Raw genomic sequence first — 25,769 nt, 5'->3', positions numbered from 1 at the left:
TGGTGTCTTCAGCAAACTTGTATATGGTGTTGGAGCTGTACTTAGCCACACAATCATAGGTGTAAAGTGAGTAGAGCAGTACACATTCCTGCGGTGCACCTTTATTGATGCAGATTGTGGAGAAGATGTTTTTGCCAATTTGAACTGACTGGGGTCCACAAGTAAGGAAATCCAGGATCCGGTTGCACAAGGGAGGCCTAGTGCTTGGAGCTTTCTGATTAGTTTTGAAGGGATGATGATGTTAAATGCTGAGCTGTAATCAATAAAGAGCATCCGGATGTCCAGATTATCCAGCATTGTATGAAGAGCCAACAAGGTAGTACAGTATCTGCTGTAGACCTGTTGCTTCGGTAGGCAAATCGGAGCTGATCCAGGTCGCCATTCAGATAGTTAATATGCTTCAACACCAGCCTCTCAAAACACTTCATCGCTGTGTGCATAAGTGCCACTGGATGACAGTCATTCCTCATTACACAAATAAATTCATTTCCCTCAAGTGATGCAAGCATTTGTTACTTAAGTGAATTTCCACTGCCATTAAGGACACAGCACACTGAAAGTTGCAACTGAGTATGAGGTTACGAAAAGAATGTTATGCACACACCTGGAGAATGCACTGCTCTATTTCTTTGACAAAGGATCATCAACATCTTAACTTAAGGAATAGTGGCGAACATTTTCTGTTCCATTTATTATCAAACAACTGCACAAGACACTATCTTATTCTCATCAATGAAGAAGAATTCGAGTTATCAAACCTCTCTTCATAAATCATTCCTTTGACACTAGGATCAGCTTCATGGCGCACTTTGTACTGCTTCCAGAGCTTTGAAATTTCCCTTGTAACTGACTGCCTGAGCCCAATGAAATATTCAGTGTGACTGTAATATTATTCAGCCATATCATTATGACATTGCTATTGTGTTGTATTGATCTGCCAATTCAGCTCAGCATTCTACAAGTTTTATTAATTGATCCTTCACAATAATTAAATCTGGTAGCTGCTAAGTCTACCACAATCCCTCTCAGTTTCCCTTTTGGTTCAACATCATTTATTAAGTAATGCCACTATCTTTTTCTACTCATATGTAATACATTGTGATGATTTATTGAATCTTGTATATCACAGCTCAGATCATTTTTAGGTTTATTCAGGTCTTTTTTTTTAATAATTTTTAGGTTGCTTCGGATGACTTGACTGTGTTCTCTTTAATAAAATTCAAATAGAAATACTGATGAATCAAGAGTTCAAAAATAAATAAATTGATTAACTAATTAATGAACAAAAGGCATTGGTCATGGCAGTGTGTTAACTCTCATTAAAAATTAAACATTGATTTACTACCAGAGCATATATTGGGTATACTTGGATACATACACTGGGTAATCTCGATTGCTACGAGTTGAAGGGAACAAACAACAACCTCGAGTTACTGCCCAGAACTTGAGAATAGGCGGCTTAAATTTCCCTCATTTTCCTCTTTGCCCGTTAAGCATTGAGACCTTTACTGGAATGAGTTATGTTGCGCAGACAAGTGCCCCTGTCTTCCATATCTCCCCAATACTGGCAGCATTTAAGAAGGAGCCACCCTTGTGATCACAGATATCTTTTTCAAAGGGTACAATGAATTGATCACGTTAAATTAAGTGCATTTTGAAGTGTTAACACCAAGCCATGTATTACAATGAATAATGACTTAAAAATAGACAGGCAAGTCTTCCTACTCATCAATTATGGGTCCCAATTTGGTCTCATCTGCAGTACATTTTAGTATTAGTGACATTCTAATAGCATTATATTAGGTAATGTATAAAATCTCCATTTCCGGCCACTGAACAAAACATGAACCCCAAGCAGTAAGACACTCAATGGAATCAATGATACATTTACATTTTCTTTTTATAGAGTTTGCAAAACTCCTGGGATTCTTGTATTAGTGAAACAGATGCTGAGTTCCGCAGACCTATATACAGTATAATCTACTGTTTATTCTGTGTATTGTAACAGAAGCAATAAAAAGCAGATTTAAATTGCATTCAAAAAAAAAACAATCAGTGATAAGTCTTTCATTTTGCACAATGCATGTCAAGCGTTGCAACAGCATTCCTGGTGGACAAGTTAGTTCTTTATTTCAGTATTAAGCTCACATGTGGTGGACAATGTGGATAATTACACAGTGCAAAATATTCTGAGGTTAGCCATAGGGAAGACTGAATGCTGCAAAGTATACTTAGATTTCCAATGAAGTACTGAAACAAAGACCTATTATTGATGTGTTATTCTAAGATTTTTTTGTCCATCTTCACTCCTTTCTGTTCTCATCCACTCTGGGATGTAGATAAGTTAAACCATAAAATCATAAGCTAGAGGAGCAGAATTAGGCCATTTGGCCCTTCGAGTCTGCTCTGCCATCTCATTATGTCTGATCCATTTTTTCTCTCTGGCCCAAACTCCTGCCTCCTCCTCATATCCCTTCATGCCCTGACCAGTCAAGAATCTAACAACTTCAGCCTTAAATATACATAAAGACTTGGCCTCCACAGCTGCCTGTGGCAAAGAACTCCACAGATTCACTACTCTCTGCTTAAAGAAATTCCTACTTTAACTCCATCCTAAAAGGTTGTCCGCTGGTCCTAAACTCACCCACCATAGGAAGTATCCTCCCCACATCCACTCTATCAATGTCTTTCATCATTCGATATGTCTGAATTGGGTCATCGCTCATTCTTCTGAATTCTAGTGAATACAGGCCCAGAGCCATCAAACACTCTTCATATGTCAAGCCGTTCAATTCTGGAATCATTTTTGTGAACCTCTTTTAAACCCTCTCCAGTGTCAGCACATCCTTTCTAAGATAAGGGGCCCAAAACTGTTCACAACACTCCAAGTAAGGCCTCAGCAGTGCTTTATAAAGCCTCAACATTACATCCCTGCTTTTATATTCTAGTACTCTTGAAATGAATGCTAACTTTCCATTTGCCTTTCTCACCACAGACTCAACCTGCAAATTAACCTTTAGGGAATCCTGCACAAGGACTCCCAAGACCCTTTGTGTCTCAGATTTTTGAATTCTCTCTCCATTTAGAAAATAGTCGACCCTTTTATTTCTTCTTCCAAAGTACATGACCATACACTTCCCAACACTGTATTCCATGTACTCTGAATCTTTGAATCTGCCACTTCTTGCCCATTCTCCTAATCTCTTTAAGCTCTGCTGTAACCTCTCTACTTCCTTAAGACTACCTCTCCCTCCACCTATTTTCATGTCATCCGCAAACTTTGCAACAAAGCCATCAATTCCATTATCCAAATCATTGGCATGTAACATAAAAAGAAGTGGTCCCAACACAGACCCCTGTTTCACACCACTAGTCACTGGCAACCAACCAGAAAAGGCTCCGTTTATTCCCACTCTTTGCCCCCTGCCAATCAGCCACCGCTGCAACCATGCTAGTATCTTTTCAGTAATACCATGGGGCTCTTAACTTTTTTAACAGCCTCAAATGTGGCTCTTTGTCAAAGGTTTCCAGAAAATCCTAGTCTCAGCCTATTTTGTCATGTGCCTCCAAGTACCCCAAAACCACATCCTTAACAATCAACTCCCAACCTCTTCCCAACCACTGAGCTCAGACCAACTGGCCTATAATTTCCTTTCTTCTGCCTCTCTTCCTTCTGGAAGAGCGGAGTGGCACTTGCAATTTTCCAGTCTTCTGGTGAATTTGAGTTTATCAGAACACTAAAAAAAGGAACATTTCCCAACAACTAATAATGCTGGCATTGTGTAAATTCCATATATTTTCTTCTTATTTTCAACAAGGTTATAAGCTTAAGACTTAGTCCCAGCTAATTTTTCCTTAAACTCCAGCATGGACAGTCCCAAGCCCAGCTGCAAAAGGGGGAGGGTTAGGCAAGAGGTTTGCAACCCCATCCAGTAAGTAACCAGCACTACAGAAACGTCAATAGAAGCTCCAAAGCCCTCATCCCTGGGAGAGGAAGAATCTTCACTTTAACTAGTCCAGAACAGAGAATTCTGGCCAGATGCTGTCAACAGCCAATGTCCCAGTAGGAAAGATGGGCTGAAGTAAGTAATTTTTCCTTAACAGAAGTGAACTGGAGCAGCCATATATAGTTGTACCATTTTTATTATCAGCTATCTCTGTCATATGGGGATTTAAGTTTGGAACTATACGGCCACTTAACAAAGCAAAACATTCTGATCCAACCAAAGTTTTGCCATGGTACAGATGGAGAAAAAGAACTAACCTCAACCATGGCAGAAGCTGATCACACTATTATCCAAAAACTTTTATTTATTCTTGATGAGCCACATTCACACCCAGACCCCAGATATTAAAGAAAAGTCTGCTGATCCTCTGCATCATGGTGCATATGTCAGCCTTACTCCTCTTCAGGTTCACAGCCTCATCCTGGTAGATGAGCTTTATATTGGGTGGGTAGGAAGGAAGCAGTAAATGAGAATTAGTTTTCATATAAAGATGTTATAGAGTCACAGAGATGAACTACATAAAATCAGACCCTTCAACCCAACTCAATCCATACCAAGCACAGTGTCCATCTGCACTTATCCCATTTGCCCGCATTATGCCCATATCCCTCTAGTCCAGGGATGATAATCCTTTTTGAGAGCATGTGCCAAATTTGTGATAAACTCCTAAAAACTTCTATCTTGTGTCATGGCAATTTGAAGCAGATATTATCAGTAATTAATCACTTGGTAACAATAATTCTGAACCTCTTAAGGAAAAAAAGACGAGTCTTGTTGCTTATTTATGTGCAATTTTTTTACTATTAATAAAAGGATATCAGAGACATTGTCAAATAAATAAATTATTTTAGAAAACTTGTTCAAAAATTATTGATATTAATCTTTTAAAAAGACAATTGAAAAATGACATCATTTTCAAAGTAGTAATGTTATTACAACCATTTACTATCCAAATACTGATGTGTACACCAGGTCTGTGAGGATTTCAAAATTTTTATCATCCAAAGTCAAGTGTTCTTGCAACTGTCTAGTTGATGCCAAGCTGGCGTGAGACATTTCCTGTGAAAACGTCTCACTGCTCTCAGGTTGTAAAAAATCATTTGCTGCTTCATTTGGTAGTAAAGATAATCATTATGTAGCTTTTTTATTATGGATGTGGTGTAAAGAATCAAGGGGCAGCACTACATGGTGCATGCCAACAATTTTTTTTGCATGTGCCATCCTGGGCACATGTGCCATCTTGGGCACATGTGCCATAAATTCAGCACTCCTGATCTAGTCGTTTGCGAGCCACTTATCTGCCCAAATGCCGCTTTCATACAGGACTAAGTGATTTACTGACTGTAAGCACAACCAACCTTACTAGTCACTGTACTGAACAATGGTCTGCACAATTATTTCCTCTACCATGCATGCTCTACTGATATTTTGTGGATATCCCTCTCCTTAACAGTACTCATTAACTATTCTTAACATTGCTCTGTGCAGCTAAGTACTTAGCACCTTTGTTGCCTCTAATAGGTGTCATCTTGTTACTTAATCTATACAGAATGAAATCAATTCAAAGCAAACATTTGGAATTTTAAAAAGTATGTTGATCCTCTCATTGTACCTCCAACTCCGTATATCAGATTTGAAATGCAATCCCTGATTTCTATGGATTTGATTGAATGAATGATTGGCTTTTCTTAAAAACAAACCAGATTTTGCAATGGAGGAAGTGGGAAACATATTCTTACAATTTGTTTTAAGATCAGAATTTTATCGCCTCCCATGTGTAAACTGCTTTTCTAAAACAAAGACCTGTATTGAGAATGATAGAAGTTGAATGTTTGTTCATCTTCAGTGTATGTTCAATGTTAAGCTATTTGTCAAAGTGTGTAGATGATATAACAAACAACACTGTTATCCTGAAATGTACATTGATAAATGATCATTTATGCTGTTTTTTGTGCTATTATTCATAGAGATAACAGGAAAGAGCACAAGCAGGGGACAGGGAAAGCCAAGAGGGTTCATAAACTGTTCTTCGCAAGTAAGATTAAAAAGAATCCCAAGCAATTTTACATTCACATTAAAAACAAGAGGATAGCTAGGGAGAGGATAAGACCACTCAAGGATAAAGGATGGAATTTATGCTTGAAGTCAAAATGTGGGCAAGGTGCTAAATGAGTACTTTGTGTTAGTATTCACCAAGGAGAAGGACATTGATGATAATGAGGTTAGTGTGGGTCGTGCTAATGTGCTAGATCATTTGGAGATCAAGAAGGGGCGATGCTAGGTCTTTTAAAGAACATCAAGGTGAGTAAGTCAAAAAGGCCTTGACAAAGACCTTTGTATCCTGACTAGCAACAGGCAAGATCCTGAAGGACTGGAGAGAAGGCACGTTGTTCGCTTGTTCTAGAAGGGAAATAGGGATTATTCAGGAAATTATAGGCTGGTGAGCCTCACATCAGCAGTAGGGAAGCAATTGAAAAGGATTATTTGGGATAGGAGTTATGTAATTTGGAAAAACACGGCCTGATTTGGGACAGTCAACATGGCTTTGTGCAGGGCAGGTCATGTCTTACGAACTCAAATAAGTTTTTTGAGCCGGTGACCAAGAGATTGGAAAAAGGTTTGGCAGTGAATGTTGCCTACATGGATTTCAGAAAGGCACCTGACAAGGTCCCTCATGGTAAATTTATCTAAAAGATTAAGATGCTTGGAATTACCAGAGACCTCGTAGTTTAGTTTCAGAATTGGGTTGCCTTGAAAGACAGAGGGTAGTGTTGGAAGGGTGGTGAAGTTGTCGACAATGTAGGGGGCTGTCAAAGTACATTGCTGAATAGTAATTAGTTACAGTTAGGTACAGAGAAATCACAGATGGAATTTAATTCACTTAAGTGTGGGGTGTTGCACTTTGAAAGGTCAAATGTAAGGGGAAAGTATACAGCTAATGGTAGGATCTTTATCAGAACTGACGTACAGCAGGATTTTGGGGTTTAAATTCATAGCTCCTTGAAAGTAGCACAAGAGTAGATGGAATGGAAAAGAGAGTGTGTGGCATGTAGAGTTGCCAACTTTCTCACTCCCAAATAAGGGACAAAAGTAACAGTCAAATACTGGACACTTGTGTTTACCCCAAAAAGACTACCATGACCATGAAACCTTGCGCGGGCACCTGTGTGCGCATACGTGTATGTGCCGATTTTTTCTACAAATCAGTTTTGGCTTAATCTGCCTGATTCTGTTAAGTGAAACTACACTGTACATACATTATTTCTACTTTATATAGGCTGTGTATTTATCATATCATTCCTGCTTTTACTATATGTTAGTGTTATTTTAGGTTTTATGTGTTATTTGGTATGAATTGGTAGATTATTTTTTGGGTCTAAGAACACTCAAAAATTTTTCCCATATAAATTAATGATAATTGCTTCTTTGCTTTTTCATCTTACGAATGGTTTCATAGGAATGCTCTACCTTAGCGGGGGAAATACGGGACAAACCAATTTAGCCCAATATAAGGGATGCCCCGGCAAATACAGGACAGTTGGCAACCCTAGTGTCATGTTTGCCTTCACTGGTTGGGCATTCAGTATAAGAGTAAGAGGTCATGTTACAGCTAAAAGTTGTGTTATTATGCAATCAGCATATTGTATGTAATAGTGATTGCCCCATTACAGCAGGGATGTGGAGACTTTGGAAAGTGGTTCACCAGGATACTACCTGTGTTAGCGGGTATGAATTGTAAGGAGAGGTTGGGCAAACTTGGGATGTTGTCTCTGGGGCATCAGAAGCTGAGGGCAGACCTGATAGAAGTTTACAAAATAGATAGTGTGGATAGTCAGAATTTTTTTTTTTCTCAGGGTAGAAATATCAAATAGCAGAGAACATGCACATAAAGTGAAGGGGGAACATTTAAAGGAGATATGCTGGGCAAGTTTTGATTTACACAAAGTGGGAGGTTCCTGCAATAGATTGCCAGGGGTAGTGATGGAGGCAAATATAACAGTTTGACGCAAGAATATGCAGGGAATGAAAGAATATGTGTCATGTACAGACAGCAGAGATAGAGTTAATCCAACATTGTGCACAGTGCAGGCAACATGAGCCGAAGGGCCTGTTCCAGGACTGTAACGTTCTGTATTGTGTTTCATGTGTGGAGACAGAAGTCTGGCGAAAAGACCAATGTAGAGCTTCAGTTAGAGGTCTTTTATAAATATGAGATTTTTAGTGAAAAAAAACTATGAGGCAGCATACATCCATTTTTCATTGAAATCTCGCCTGAAACTTTTGTAATTGTATTTATTTTTATTATCAACACATATTTAAGTGAAATGAATGTAGAATGCTCACTGCTCTATGTACAAATCTTTAAAAGAGAAAGGGAATAAATTGGGTAAAACATCTTGCACATCATACATAGAACAGCACAGTTTAGAATTTTTAAATCAGAAGCTCTCTCACATCTGAACTCCTACTGCACAGCAGAATTAGCATGCTTCCTGTTTCCAAATTACTATGAAAGAATTATGTAAAAGTTGAAATATTCAGTTTTGGTTTAAGAAATTTATCATGTATGGGTACTGTTCAGATAACACCCACTGATAGCAGAGTACTCTCAATGCTCTTCATCAAAATGTACATGTCCCAAGTGAAACTTGTACAGGAAGAGGGTGTCAGGAAATGTAGAGGAGGCTTGACGGAAAAGCAAATCAGCAGAGAAGATGAGCAGTGAACAATAACTTTAATAATAAATTGCAAAATAGTACACCATGAAGGACCACAAAACAAGGGACAACAGGTACTAAACCCACAGACAACAAGGTAACTGACGGCTAGGAGCAACTGGTTGGGGCTGACTTTTCAATGGGTCAAGAAAAGCTGTGGATGAGAGCCAGGTTTAAATAGGGTGCAGCTGATGCATTGGAAACAAGTAGAGGGTGATTCCTGTTAGCTGGGTGGAGACTGTGGGGTGCCTGGCTATGCAGGCCTGACAGGACCCCCACCCTACCCCTTCCTATGGCTGGCATCAATTGGCCCAGTGCGATCTGGATGGGCTTGGTGGAACTTCTTGATGAGTGATCCGAGATGAAACTAGACAGCACCCAAGACCTCTTTACTGGGCCGTAACTTTCCCAGTCAACCAGTTACTGTACACCCTATCCACAGTGATGTGCATCCATCAACCAGCAACCCATGTACAAACGGTACTTTGGACCAGATTTCACTATTCTAGGTTCCAGAGGTGCAGGTTCAGGTGGATTGAGTGGTCCATGGACAATGGACTTGAGGCAGGAGACATGTGATTCTGAGGGACTGTGGCAGTTGGAGGTGGTAAATAACTGGATTGATGCAATGGATAATCTTGAAAGGACCAATGAGCCAGGGTGAGAGTTTGTGAGAGTCAATGCACAGGGGCAGATTCAGGAGGACAGCCATATACAATCTGGCAGAGTGCCATCAATGGTTAGCCAGGCGGCAGAAGGTGCAATTGACAGCTAAGATGGCCCTCCATGCTGTCTTCCAAGCATTCCAGCAGCAAACCAGAGGCTTGGTGGATAGAACCTCTACTATTGGCTCCTCTGCAAGGAACAATGTGGGTTGGTAGATATTAAACACTTCAAAGGGTGTCATATGCCTGGCAGTGGAGGCATGTAAGTTGAAGGGACAGCTCTGCCCAGAGAAGATACTTCTTCTATGTGGAAGAGTTAGAAGCTACGAAGCATTGTAGAAACTTCTCCACTTGCGGATTGGCTCTGCCCGTTGGACTGCAGATGATAGCCAGAGGACAAATGGGAACAGAAAGTTCACCGGAAGCGTGAATGGAATTGTGGGCCCTGCTCTGACACAATGTCCTGAGGGAAGTTGTGGAGGTGAGCTGCATGTTGGAGAGCCAAGTCCACCATCTCAACGGCTCATGGAAGTCTGGGGAGGGTAATGAAGTGTGCCGCCTTGGAGAACCAGTCCACAGCTGTCATAATCACCATGGCCCTATCAGAAGGTGGCAAAGCTGTGATGAAATCCACATTGATAAGGAGCTGGTAGGAGCTGCAGGAGTCCGGAGGGCTGCTGGCTAGAAGAATTGAACTGAGCACATTGAGAACAGACGTACATCTGCGATCATAGTGGGCAACCAGAATTGGCGATGCAAAAAATCCAGAGTTCATCGTGCACCTAGGTGGCCGGAGTAGGCTGGGCAGTGGGCCTACTGGAGTGTCTCAGAGTGCACGGCCGCCAGCACGTACATGCAGTTGTTAAAGGTGTTGGCCGGAGCAGACTCGTACTGTAGAGCTTGGTGGATATGGTTCTCAAGATTCCAGACGATTTGGGGGTCAGGATCTGGGAGGATGAAATGATGCACTGAGGGTCCATTTCCATTTCAGTTGGGTTGAACTGTAATGATAGGGTGTCAACCTTAGTGGTCTTGGAGCCTGGTTGAATGGAGATGGTGAAGTTGAGTTGTTTAAAGATGAGAACCCAGCGAGCCTGATGAGTTGGTGGGTCTTTTGTATGGATATGAGGTTCTGGTGGTCAGTCCAGATCAAAGGGCTCAGTGTTTCCCATCAGCCAGTGTCTCTCTTCTTCCAAGATCCATTTAATGGCAAGTATCTCCCTTTCTCCCACTACATAATGGCATGGTGTAGAGTTGAACTTGAGCAAGAAGAAGATGCAAGGATGTGAATTCCTGTTCAGTCTTCACTGGGAAAGGATGGTCCCAGTGCCTACATTGGATGCATCCACCTCTGCCACAAAAGGTCCGGAGGAGTTCGAGTGCTGGAGACTGGGTGCAGTGGCGAAGCATCTCTTCAGCTTCTTGAAAGTGTGGTCCATGGCAGCAGAGCAGGTTATCCGTGAGGTGGGTGACCTGGGGAGGGAAGCATTTTGGCTGTAGTTTCAGATGAAATGGTGGTAGAGGTCAGGGAAACACAAGAAGCACTGTAGCTGTTTGAGGGAACGCGATCGGCGCCAATCAACAATGGCACGTACTTTGACTGGATCCATGGTTATGTCTTGGAATGAAAGGACACATCCTAGGAAAGAAATGACTGGGGTGTGGAACTAGCATTTTTCTAACTTGCAATACTGCTTGATTTCGAGCAGACATTGAGGTAGTGAATGGATGTGACAGACGTGGTCTTGGCGTCCTTAGAAAAGATAAGGAGGTCATCAAGGCAGATGAACACATACTTGTGTAGTATGTCTCAGAGGGTCTTGTCAATGAAGACTTGGACAATGGCCGGACTGATGGAAAGTCTGAAGGGCATCACCAAGTATTCATAATGGCCAGTGGGTGTTATGAACGCCTTCTTCCACTCTTCCCCCTGGCGGATGCCAGATCAGATTGTGGGCCTTACTGAGTGTTTTGAATGTATTAGGCATCAAGGAGAAAGGGTAATGGTTCTTAATGGTGAGCTTGTTGAGTCAATGCAGGGGCGGCTTGAGGCTAGGCAGGAGGCTGGAGTCTTCAGGCTTGAGGCTAGGCATGTTCCACTTGGGCAGGGCGCGGTACTCCTGGGCAGGGCGCGGATCACCACCCAACAGAGGCAAGGGACAGGAAAGGACAGAACCAACCAGAGGTAACAGCAAGACGGCCTGGCTTACCTGGGCAGAGGCAAGGGACAGGAAGGGAGCTAGGTACAGGGTGGCTCCAGGTCAAGACTGCAGGCAAGACGAAGTGACAGTTACCAGCAAGACAAAGCAAGGCTTCAGGCAAAGCAAGGCGAGGCAAGAGTTACCGGCAAGACAAGGCAGGACTTCAGGTGAGGAAACAGAAGGCAAAACAAGGGACAAGACCAATCCAGCAACCATGCCCTGGTCTCTGCAGGTATTTATGCAGCCAGTCCCAATGAGCATCAGCTGCCTCAATTAGATCTTCACAAGAACAAACAGGGTAGACAGGAAAACCTGGAGCAAGGGTCGATGGACCGGACCATGAACCAGAATACCAACTTCACGGACCGGACCATGACACTGAGGGAGTCTGGTTAGGTCAAGTGTTACCTCTGTCTCCACAGATTTACAGGGTGAAGTCAACAGAACTTGTGGGCAGGTGGTCTGGTAGGTAGGTCCCCAACTCAGCAGATGAATCGGATGACCAGGCAGAGTGAAGGTTGTGAGCGGATATCCCAATGGGTAACCCAACTTGAGAGGGTGAAGTCGATCAAGAGGACTTGGGTGGACTCACTGTGCTCTCCGATGCTCAAGTGCATGCTCTGATTATCCCAGACCCCAAGGAATATACATCAATGGTCGTGGTGCAGAAAGGGTGAGAGACAGGCTCAGAAGGGAGTCCAAGTGACATATACAGAGTCCCTTCCAGAAAGTTGCCTGATGCACCGGAATCTACCAGAAACTTCTGTGTGCTTAGAGCCGTCGGGTCATGAATGCCAAGTGACAGAACCTTCATGACTAACCTCCCATGCAAGATCTTGTCAAAGCTCGAGCATGGAAAGAGTTCACCACCTCGTGACCCACAGTGGCAAAATCTGTGGGTCCCACATCATCCTCATCAGTCACCTCAGAACCTCTGGAACTGAAAGCATGACCTAAGGAACACAAGAGGATGAGAACTTACAATAACTGAAATTATAGGAGTTCAAAAGGTTGATCTTCTTCCTCTTTCCTTTTCAATGAAGGATCTCAGCCCAAAATTTTGACTGTTTATTCCTCTATATAGATGCTGCCTGACCTGCTGAGTTCCTGCAGCACCTTGGGTGTGTTCCTCTGGATTTCCAGCATCAGCGGAAGCTCTTGTGTTAAAATGTTAATACACATTTCAAGGCTTCAACAATATGAGTTGCTTTTTGCATGGATGTTCAATGAGATATTCAGTCTTTTTAGTATGTGTGGAGTCTGGTCCAGAAAGTTACCTGCTGTGCCAGAATCCCCCAGACCCTCCTGTGTGTTGCGCTTTCAGGATGTGGAGGAGAACAGAGAGAGTGAGTCGCTTACCGGGTAGAAAGCCCTTTGTCTTGACCTGATGGTGCCACTCCTGGATGCAGTGGGCATTTGATGCGTGGGCATTCAGCTGCTCTGCAGTAAGCACACAAGTTGTTTCTCCACCAATGCTCACAGGGGTGGGGGGAGATTCAGGGAGCTCTCCCTGAATGAATGGGTTTTGGTGGCACTGCTGATGAGTGTCCTGCAGCTTGAAACGGTTCTGGGAATGGAACTGTGTTTCTGGTTGATGATCTGGAAGGTTGTTCCATAAGGTGCTTGTCAATACAGAGGGCCAGAGGGTTGAGGTTTTCGAGGTCGGTAGGCATCTCCCGAGTAGACAGCTCATCTTTCAAGCCCTCCAAGAGCAGAGTTTCTGCATTCCAGCTACATGCCGCTGTGAAGATCCTGATTTCCAAGGTGTAATCCAGCACTGAGTGTGATCTTTGACATAGCTGAAGTATCTGATCTGCTGCCTCCCTTCCACTTCCCAGATGGTCAAAAACCCGGCACATCTCAGCAGTGAAATCCTCATTCCCATTGCAAATGGGAGTCTATTGTCCCAGTTACTGGTAACCCATGTCAGAGTTCACCCAGTCAAGAGAAAGATACTGAAGCAAACTTAGCTTGGAACTCTTGACATTCCTCCATAAGAGGTGCTATCAACATTGCCACCATCGTAAAAGTGAATTATGATTCAGGGCCCATGCTATAGTTGCATTTTCAGTGGAACATTGCTGGATTTATTTCTATATAGTCCGTGAGCCAGGACCCCAAATTTGGGCCACTGGTACCATCTGGGGGGAATAATTCTTACAGTGATTTTTGGCAAGGTATACACCCCTAGTGCTAGAAAATATGTGATAGCAAAGCAGCAGCGATAGCTTTCTGTGTACAACTCAGAGCTGACCAAACAGTACGAGAATGTGCAACCCAAAAGGAAGATGAAAAGATTCTAGCAGTAACAAGCAGAGACATAGTTGCTGCAGAGGCCCACTATCATGTTTCATGCTATAAGGATTATACCAGAATCAAGAAAAAGGAACCTGAGTACAAAGAGAATGGTGATGAAACAGATGATGAACTATATAAAAGGATTGAAAGGGAAGCCTATAAAGACCCTTTCAAGTATATCAGAACTGATATCATACCCATCAAGATGATTGTACAACTCACTTCTTTGGTCACAAAACTTGAATCTTTCTTGCTTTCTGGTGGAGTTACACTCCTGCAAGATTCTACAAAGAAGCACATTTGTAGGAAACTGGATTCTGAGCTGGGCAATTCAGTAGATATATTTCCAGATGACAAAGGAAAATTGTTAATGGTTCCTGAAAGTGTATCATTAAGGGACGTTGTCTTGGAAAATCAAACTCTACAGAGGGAACTCATAGTTTGGAGGGCCAAGGCAACCATTACCCTGGGCCCTGTCCATACCAGAAGGATCGCTGAGAAAGACAAATAAAGCTACTTTAACCACAACCTTGCAGAAAAATGTAGCAGTAGAAGAGCAACTCCCAGGAAACTCTGCTACAGTGGTTGACGGAATGAACTTGGTCCAAAGAGTGAAAGGTGATGAAGTTACTTTCAGAGATGTTGCCACAACAATTCTGGGTATGGCTCTGAGGGAAGACAGTCAGAGTAGCAGAATAGATGTTGTGTTCGACACATACAAGGAGAACTCTATTAAGAATAGTGATAGATCTCTACGGGGTGAAGAGACTGGACATGAGTTGCAAGGTATCACAGGCACAGAGATGGTGAGGCAGTGGAGGAGCTTCCTGACCAATGTCAGTAACAAAAATAGTCTCATTAGCTTCATAGTCCATGAATGGAGGAAGGCGGAGTACAGCACAAAGCTACAGGAGAAGATTCTGGATGCAACTGTGAATGATAAATGTTACAGAATCACATCTCAAGACAGAGAAGAGGAAGCTGATCAGTTGGTGGTGCACTGGATGGAAGGCCAGCCAGCACCTGATTCCGACCTGGATCTACTGGCCTGTAACTGTCCAAAAAAATGTTCACTCCCAAGGCGTATGTGTGTTGCAAATGGCCTCAGATGTACTGACATGTGTAGACTGGCAGACTGTGAGAACCAGACATCCACCTCAAAGAGTGTGGAAACTTCAGTTGAAGATGTGGAAGACCTGGATGACTTGGAAAATTATTATGATTATTAATAGGTTATGAAAGTATGGAAAACAAAGTATGGAAAGCAGTCTTTGATTAAATATATTCATTTTACAACCAAATGGGGCCTAGGTTATGGCTGTGTGGAACCCCACATTTGAATTATTGTACTGTAATTCTATATGCTATAACAAAAGCTTAAGATTGTTTTGATTTGATACAACAATATGGAAAATATTATGACATTGATAAAACTCCAAAAATCTCTCCAAATAAGGTTTTTTACCTTTTGGGGGGTGAAGTAACATTTTCTGCTGTACTGATGTTAATATGGAATATATACAAAAAGTGATTACTTATTTGAAGTAATAAAGCTACCACTGGTGCAATGCTATCACGTATTTTCTAACTCTAGAGATGTATACCTTGCCAAAAATCACTATGAGCATTATTCCCCTCAGATGGTACCAACCAACCCAACTGGCTCACGGACTAATACGGACTATGATCTCACTATAGTATTAAATACGATGTAAAATATTCAAAGATCTTCCAAGTTTCTGCAATTTTTTATTAATTTCAATTGGCTTGTTAAAACAGGTGAATCAAACTTTGGCTGTGAAAATCTAAGTTAGTACCAAGCAAGAGCAAAGCTCCATAAACAAAGGCATACCCAGTGAAACCAATTTAACTTATTCACATTGGCTCGCCCAACTGCTTCCCAGCTCCCCTTTCTCACATTGTTGTCAGAGCATCCAAATGTTCCCTCACACTATTGTACTGATATCTAAGTATGGGAAAAATGTCTAAATTTGTATCCCTCCCATACAAATCTGTGGACAAGAGGAAAATTCTCTGAGGAAATAAAAGATTAATATTTTCATGACATTTGTCGAGCACCTTTTTGTCCCATAACAAACAACAAATAACACAAAATGGATCAATCATAAGCACATTTATTTTACTTGCAGCAAGGGGAGACTATCACCGCTCAAGTGGCGGTGATAGCCTCTGAGAAACAGACTGCATAGTCACTCCTTTATACAAAAGTACGGCTACCCATGCCTCAGTTCAGTTCAAGAAAAAGGTGCATTCAGTCCTGCTTAATCAATATGGATTTTATTCTTCCAGTAGTATATCTCCTGTTCTGCAGTTTGTCAAGGACTCAGGTTCCATCAGCGTAATGTTGCATGAACACTATCAGCAAAGCACTCTGATGCAATACAGGTTCCACCTAGTTACAGAAAAAAATGTCATTTTTTTAGTACAGGTAAAGTACATTTCCACACTAGGTTGTAGCAATTAAAGCACTACAGGGGCACCTCCAGCAGGAGTCACACTAATGATCAAATTTTCATAATAAAATTATTTCAGATGAGCTTTAACTTTCACCAAAGCACTCCAGAAACTATAGAACAAAGTTTTAATTAAAGGATGTCAATATATGTGCAAAGCAAGTCCTAGTAAGTGTACAAAACTTGAATAAATTACCTTGTGCAAGAACAAAGATTATTTAGGTACTATTCCTCTGGTGTCTAATTAAGAGATCAACTTGACACAATGCACTTCCACCCTCAGAATGACTGAAGACCATATCCAAGGATTCACAATCTGACAATTTGTTGGAAAGGATTCTGTAAATGTTTACTTGATTCCCCACAGTTAGGTTTGACCCACATCCCCAAGTCATTATCCATGCCAGGTCAGCTGCTCCCTATTTATTTCTGAACATCCTTCCTGTATCCTTTCACTACAAGAATTCACCTCTCAAAATGTGCTTTCTTAAAAAATGTTCTGAAATGTCATTTATTTATTTATTTTGCGATACAGAGCAGAACAGGCCCTTCCAGCCCAACGACTCACCTATCTAACCCTAGCCTAATCGCAAGTCAATTTACAATGGCCAATTAACCTACTGACCGGCGAACCTTTGGAATGTGGGAGGAAACCGGAGAACCTGGAAGAAACCCACACATTCAGGAGCATACGTACAAACTCCTTACAGTAGTGTCGGAATTGATCTCCAAACTCCGACGCCCAAAGCTGTAATAGCATCACCCTAACTGCTACGCTACCATCACTGTAATGCTCCTCAGCTTCCAAAGATTCATTGGGTTGACCCATAACACAGACCCCAATTATTTCTGTCTCAGAGGCAGATTTTCCATTCGTTCTTGCCATGGTTTAGGTAGCTTGCATTTTTTTTGATTCAACTTAATTAACTTCAACAGTTTTAAATACAATTTAGTGCTCTAGGTGTTTTCGATGTTTAATCATTTAAAAAATTATAATTTAATTGAAAATTTTACTTGCAATATTAAATTCACTAACATTCAAGCCATTTAACAATTTTGACAGTCAGATCAGCACAGCTAAGTTTCATAGAGCAACTGTCAAAGTAAATTTGTGGAGATTACGGTCAGATTGGAACCAGCTTCTTTGATAGTGTTTTCCAAGGGATCGGGATTTAGGGCTAAAAGCATGACTGGCTTTCCTTGATTCTACTCCAAACAAATTCCAGACCCTGACCTTTCCCTTTGCTTTCAGTTGAAACTTGGAAAAATAAAAAAAGGATTTCAATTTGCTAGTAGTTTCTCATAATATACAACACTAGACAGGAAAAGCCCTCCCTTAGTTTCTAATCCCTTCAAGGCCTAACATCTCCCCATCTCTGTAAAATCTTTCCAGTTTTCCAATTCTCTATGCTCCTCTAGTTTTCCTTTCTCAACCACTAACAGTTTTGCCTTCATTTTCCCATAACCAATGAATGATTATTCATTTAATAATTCATTCTGTCTCTCTGTTGTTCCCTACGATGTTCTTTAAAACCTATTAATTTCACCTGATATTTAATCACCTGAAGCAATACTTAACAAATGTGATTAGTTTCCAAACTGCATATGATAATGTTCCTGAGAGCCCTGAGAAGGTTCAAAGGCCCAGAAATTCTTTTGTGCAACTAAAAACATACCATTGCATCCAGTTGGAAATAAAATTAATCTGGGCACAATTAATGAATTAATTAAAAATAATATATTAGTTACCCCTTCTCTTAATTGCACCTTGTAACTGTGATTAATTTTGTAACATTAAAAATAAAGAGAAAGTGCTCTCATTTCAAATCTCCAGATCAGAAATCCCATTCAGATGATAGGAATTCTTATCCTACACCAGATGAACTAATTCCAGGACATACCTGGAAGTGGCTGAAGACCAGCAACAGGCAGCTTAATTCAATATTTCAATGGTTCCATTTAATATCAGAGAATGTATACAATATACAACCTGAAATTCCTGCTCTCCGCAGACATCCTCAAAACAGAATACTCCAAAGAATGAATGACAGAAAAATCTTCAGAACTTCAAAGTCCTCTGCCCTCTCCCACACACTAGCAGTATCAACTCTCCCTCCACTTATTCTAGCAAAAAGCATCAGCATTGCCATAACCCACTATGCAAGCGACAACAAAGCCCCAAAGAGAGACCATGGTCTTCAGTCCATCAAAAACTACTATTCATCGCAACAGTTAGACATCCCTTGAGCACTCTGTGTATATTACAAGGGAGGGAGAGGTATCACTCCTTCCACAGTGAGAGGGAGACAAACAGTCACTATTTCGATGTTACAGTCTGTAGGGCCATTTTTATTTCATGGTTCCCCCAACTTGAGAATTGGCAGCAAACTCTTACTCACCATTGAGAGGGAGAGAGCGGGGTCTCTCTCTCTCTCTCTCTCTCTCTCTCTCTCTCTCTCTCTCTCTCTCTCTCTCTCTCTCTCTCTCTCCCCCCCCCTCCCTCTCTCCCCTCTCTCTCTCTCTCTCTCTCTCTCTCTCTCTCTCTCCACAGTTGCTTCCTGACCCATTGAGTAACTCAGCAAAAACAGTATTGTACACAAGGTATTCATGGCATGAAATATAAGCTACCTGCTTTTGCAGCTTAGATTTCTCAGAACTCTACTTGGTTAACTTGGTTTGGATCTGCAAGGGAAAAATTGCTGGCTTGAAATGACGATATTGGGTCAGAAAATCCTGCTGACAGAACTACTGAGAACCTTCGATAGCTGGCAAAGCTCCATTATTCTTAACTTTCTTTCCTACATGTACCATGAATGCATGGGTGCACATTGTAAGTGCTAAGGAATCTCAGCAGGTTTAGGCCCTACCACTAGAAACCTTGGAATCTAGCAGCAGAGCATACTAATAGCTTAACTGGCATTCAAATTCTTCCACATTTGCATTTGTTTGCACAGGAGATCTCAGCTCTCGGGCAGTTACAGAGAGAATTACAGAGAGAATTATTGGCAGTTCCATGCTGCTTGCTCTCTTTAAGAAGAACTAAAAGATCTCATGGGAAACTCTGAAGAATAATGAACAGTTATTGCTGTTAAATAACACAAGAAAGCTTATATTTTTGTGATTACCATATTGCTGTTTGCATGCACAAATCGGTTGCTCTATTTCCTACATTACAACAGTGATTACCCATCAAAATTATTTCATTGGCTTTAAAGCAATTTGAGACATCCTAAAAGGGACTTGAAAGAAACACATAAATGTAAATCTTAATTACTTTCAACATAAATTATCTTCACTTATTTTGACTACCGTTTATTAGCATGCATTAAATCTTCCCGTGACACACCAACCTACTTAAAATATAAAGTCCACAAATACACTATTACTAAACAAAACAATTCTGTTCTGTTTCTGCATTTACCATTCAGAAAGTATTTCAGTTTTGCACAATATTTTGTAGAATCTCAGCACTTTTTGTAGCATTTTGTTTTTTGTTTCAGATTTCTAGCATCTGCAGTGTTTTCGAATTTTCGAATTATATGATTGGATTTATATTTTTGCCCGTTTTATATAAATGTCTTGAATGAAGCGACCAAGGCTGAAATTGTGAATTTTGCTGATGGCATAACGTTGGTAAAAAACTAAATTGAGAAGATGAAATTAGGAGACTACAAACGATAGGGATAGGTTAAGTGAGTAGAAAAAGATCTGAGCAAAGGAGCACAATTTCACCTCATTATTCCTTTCTTCTTGCACTACTTATATATTTTTGTAATTTATAGCTCTTTTCTGCTGCCACGAAACAATAAATTTAATGTCATTTGTCAATAATAATAAATCTGATCCTGGTTCACTTGATTCTGATTTTCACAATGTAAAACTGTACATTTTAGCTGGAAAATATAAAAAAAGCATACTAAGTAAAAAGCGGGAGATTACCAGCAGGAAATCAATGAGTCTGAGTGCATGGACCTCAACCACCCGGGTCATGCTCTTTTCTTGCTGCTGCCAACAGGGAGAAGGTATAGGTGTCTCAGGACTCACAGCACCAGGTTCAGGAACAGTTATTACCCCTCAACCATTAGGCACACCGAGGTTAACTTCACTCAAGTTCACTCGCATCATCACTGAAATGTTCCCACAACCTACAGACTTACTTTCAAGGAACCTTCATCTCATGTTCTCAATATTTATTGCTTATTTATTGAAATATTTATTTATTATTATTATTAATTTTTTCTCAGATCAAGCTGGTAAAACCTGAAGTAAAGGCATAGCCAAGAATTTCTTAATTGCTGGGAACTTTAGGACTATTCGAGTGGTATTTAGTATTGTAGTTTTCTGAGCTTTTACATATTGCTGCGCAGCCCTAATTATTCAATGCTATTGCGTAGTGTCTTTGGAATAATACCAGATGTACATAGCACTATCGGGACTAAGTTCATGTTCCAGGTCTTTCAATTTTCTCTTTTAATTCAGCACATTTCTGGTGTTTTTCAATTATTGATTTCTGTAAGTTATGTGTGTTTGGAATGGCTATATCTATTAAGTAAGTTGTTCTTGATTGTTTTTCCTTTGTTATTACTGTATATCTAGACAGTTATTATGGATTGTCCTATTTGTAATAATGGATCATTCGTAACATTATTTGTGGGACTCTGACTCTAAAACTGGGTCAGGCTTGTATTTATAGTAAGATATGTTTTCCCTTATGAGTTTGTGCTTTAAAGCAAGATTTTGGTGAACGATGTTTGCCAGTTGATTCTGCCTGTGTAAGTAATCAAAGTGAGTTAAACTGGTGCAGGTTCCTAAAATATGTTGGATTGTTTCTGGTTTCTCTTGGCATTTTCTACATTTATTGTCTTGAATTTGTTGGTCTTTTATTATGTATTTTTGTTATTTTTTGTGGTAACTACCCGGTCTTGTGTTGCCACAAGGAACCCTTCGGTTTCTGGCACAAGGTCCCCAACTCTGAGCCAGGCATACAACGCTGCCTTGTCGATATCTAGTCTGTTCAGATTGTGGAGATATCTTCCATGGAGGGTCACACTCTTCCATTGGTTAACTGATTTCTTCATTTTTCTGGGTTGTGCTCTCATTTAAGTTTCATGGTGTATACTTCTTATCAGAATTACATATGCTCGTATAGCATGATGAATCCTTTCAATGAATATATACCTTCAAAATATTGCAGAATATTGGTAGCTTGAGTTGGCTATTTGGAAACTTAGTTGATCACCAAGCTAGGCAAAATGTTTCCAGCCATTTCAGCTCCAGTCAAGAAGCCATCATCAGTGCACAGTTGCTGGCTTATATACTCCACCGGGGTCTGAATGGATATTGATTAGGCGTCGTGATCTGGTTGTCTGGTTCAAAACCCTGTGAACAGGTTAGCAATAGAAGATTCTGATTGACTAGCTTCAAGGGAGGTGCATTGGAAGCATTTCCCTCTCTGTCCAAATCCCAAGATTACCAGCAATCCGTCAATTGTGACATAATTGTTTCTCTTTTCTCCTTAAGGGTTCATATACCAGATCTATGTCAATGTGTCTGTTGATGGTTCCTTCCATAGAGTACCATGCTTCGAGAAATTCTCTTTCTTTTCTTGCCCTTGCTAGAGCCCTTTCAGTTCATCTGTCTGCTGAGGGAGAAGGGATAACATTAGCAGCTTGCAGCCGAACTGGCTCACTGCAGTTTTCAATCTCCATGTCAAGTGTTGTTGAAACTTAAATCTTGATGCTGAAAAGAACCCTGAGGAGCTCTAAAAAAGCAAGGATGATTTTTGACTTCACATTTCTTAACCATTAAGACAAAAAATAAAAATTAGTCAAGAGAAATATCAGGTTTCCCCTCAGGGAAAGAGGGAAAATTATTACTGCATAGCTGTACTGTTAAATCATTGCTGGAAATTATAAATAACTTCATATTCATGTGCAATCTGGCTTCTTTTGAATAACATTCATCCACATATATAGTATATTTTGGAAGAAGGCCCCACAGAAGCTTCCTCACGAGGTGGCAAGAAGCCCAAGATTGCCACCCTTACAAAGTGCCTCTGTAATCACTTTTTAATGAATATGATTCACATAATCCTATATACTTCAGCAGTGAAAATCCTAAATTCATTTTACGAAGATTCATTTTCTAAGTCAGTTTAAAACAATATCAAATGCTAATCATGTGAGGATGTAGGGGTAGATCTGGATTGAGTACATTGTAATTAAATTTGGAAATTAAGAGGTGTAGGACATTTCCGATGTAAAACATGCTGAACATCATAAATGTGTGCTCATAATCATTGATAACATGAAGAACAAGCAAATTATGATGTCAATTCAGATTCAAATTCAGATTTATTTATCACATGTATATTGAAACATACCATGAAATGTGTTAACAACCAACATAACCAAGGATGCGGTGGGGGCAGCTGACAAGAGTCACCAGACATTCCAGCACAAACATACCATGGCGACAATGCTGAACACAACACAACAACATAGAACAACACAATCAGCAGCAACAACAGAACAAGCCAAAAAAACAACAAAACAAGCCTCAATTCCCACCCTCCAACTCCACCCCCCCCCCCCAACACCTCCACAGACACATAGGCAGGACTCAGACCCCAGAACAGGTCATCTCTGGGCCTTCAGTCCTTGGGCCCAGACTCTCAAACTCACAGACCGCCAGTCTCCAGTCTCTGGCCTGGACTTGCAGGCAATTGGAATACAAATGTGATTTGATTCCAATGCCAGAATTTTCTTTTTTTAGGCAACATCTTATCTTGAATTTCCATGACTAAAAGCTATATTAAATAGAATGAAAAAAACATTAATATTTGCTACTAAAAGAGATATTGACCTATTTGCGGAGTAGTGGAATCTTCTTGCCTTTGGTGAAATTATACGTGTATTTGGAACTTTTTCTCTACTTGACTGAAGCTTACATGGCAACATGGCAACAACCACTGGCTGGACAAGCATTGAAATATTTCTATTTATTTAGGTATCCAATACATGCTGAAACAAATTGCCTACAGATGCATAGAAACATAGAAGCATAGAAAATAGGTGCAGGAGTAGGCCATTCGGCCCTTCGAGCCTGCACCGCCATTTATTATGATCATGGCTGATCATCCAACTCAGAACCCCACCCCAGCCTTCCCTCCATACCCCCTGATCCCCGCAGCCACAAGGGCCATATCTAACTCCCTCTTAAATATAGCCAATGTACTGGCCTCAACTGCTTCCTGTGGCAGAGAATTCCACAGCTTCACCACTCTCTGAGTGAAGAAGTTTTTCCTAATCTCGGTCCTAAAAGGCTTCCCCTTTATCCTCAAACTGTGACCCCTTGTTCTGGACTTCCCCAACATCGGGAACAATCTTCCTGCATCTAGCCTGTCCAATCCCTTTAGGATTTTATACGTTTCAATCAGATCCCCCCTCAATCTTCTAAATTCCAACGAGTACAAGCCCAGTTCATCCAGTCTTTCTTCATATGAAAGTCCTGCCATCCCAGGAATCAATCTGGTGAACCTTCTTTGTACTCCCTCTATGGCAAGGATGTCTTTCCTCAGATTAGGGGACCAAAACTGCACACAATACTCCAGGTGTGGTCTCACCAAGGCCTTGTACAACTGCAGTAGTACCTCCCTGCTCCTGTACTCGAATCCTCTCGCTATAAATGCCAGCATACCATTCACCTTTTTCACTGCCTGCTGTACCTGCATGCCCACTTTCAATGACTGGTGTATAATGACACCCAGGTCTCGTTGCACCTCCCCTTTTCCTAATCGGCCACCATTCAGATAATAATCTGTTTTCCTATTTTTGCTACCAAAGTGGATAACTTCACATTTATCCACATTAAATTGCATCCGCCAGGAATTTGCCCACTCACCCAACCTATCCAAGTCACCCTGCATCCTGTTACCATCCTCCTCACAGCTAACACTGCCACCCAGCTTCGTGTCATCCGCAAACTTGGAGATGCTGCATTTAATTCCCTCATCCAAGTCATTAATATATATTGTAAACAACTGGGGTCCCAGCACTGAGCCTTGCGGTACCCCACTAGTCACCGCCTGCCATTCTGAAAAGGTCCCGTTTATTCCCACTCTTTGCTTCCTGTCTGCTAACCAATTCTCCATCCACATCAATACCTTACCCCCAATACCATGTGTTTTAAGTTTGCACACTAATCTCCTGTGTGGGACCTTGTCAAAAGCCTTTTGAAAATCCAAATATACCACATCCACTGGTTCTCCCCTATCCACTCTACTAGTTACATCCTCAAAAAATTCAATGAGATTCGTCAGACATGATTTTCCCTTCACAAATCCATGCTGACTTTGTCCGATGATTTCACCGCTTTCCAAATGTGCTGTTATCACATCTTTGATAACTGACTCCAGCAGTTTCCCCACCACCGACGTTAGGCTAACCGGTCTATAATTCCTCGGTTTCGCTCTCCCTCCTTTTTTAAAAAGTGGGGTTACATTAGCCACCCTCCAATCCTCAGGAACTAGTCCAGAATCTAACGAGTTTTGAAAAATTATCACTAATGCATCCACTATTTCTTGGGCTACTTCCTTAAGCACTCTAGGATGCAGACCATCTGGCCCTGGGGATTTATCTGCCTTCAATCCCTTCAATTTACCTAACACCACTTCCCTACTAAAAAGTATTTCGCTCAGTTCCTCCATCTCACTGGACCCTCTATCCCCTACTATTTCTGGAAGATTATTTATGTCCTCCTTAGTGAAGACAGAACCAAAGTAATTATTCAATTGGTCTGCCATGTCCTTGCTCCCCATAATCAATTCACCTGTTTCTGTCTGTAGGGGACCTACATTTGTCTTTACCAGTCTTTTCCTTTTTACATACCTATAAAAGCTTTTACAGTCAGTTTTTATGTTCTCTGCCAGTTTTCTCTCATAATCTTTTTTCCCCTTCCTAATTAAGCCCTTTGTCCTCCTCTGCTGAACTCTGAATTTCTCCCAGTCCTCAGGTGAGCCACTTTCTCTGGCTAATTTGTATGCTGCTTCTTTGGAATTGATACTATCCCTAATTTCTCTTGTCAGCCACGGGTGCACTACCTTCCTTGATTTATTCTTTTGCCAAACTGGGATGAACAATTGTTGTAGTTCATCCATGCAACCTTTAAATGCTTGCCATTGCATATCCACCGTCAATCCTTTAAGTGTCATTTACCAGTCTATCTTAGCTAATTCACGTCTCATACCTTCAAAGTTACCCCTCTTTAAGTTCAGAACCTTTGTTTCTGAATTAACTATGTCACTCTCCATCTTAATGAAGAATTCCACCATATTATGGTCACTCTTACCCAAAGGGCCTCTCACAACAAGATTGCTAATTAACCCTTCCTCATTGCTCAAAACCCA

The sequence above is a fragment of the Mobula birostris genome, chromosome 11 (assembly GCF_030028105.1).
Source record: "Mobula birostris isolate sMobBir1 chromosome 11, sMobBir1.hap1, whole genome shotgun sequence".
Taxonomy (NCBI): Eukaryota; Metazoa; Chordata; class Chondrichthyes; order Myliobatiformes; family Myliobatidae; genus Mobula; species Mobula birostris.
Note: the sequence above shows the minus strand (reverse complement) of the source record.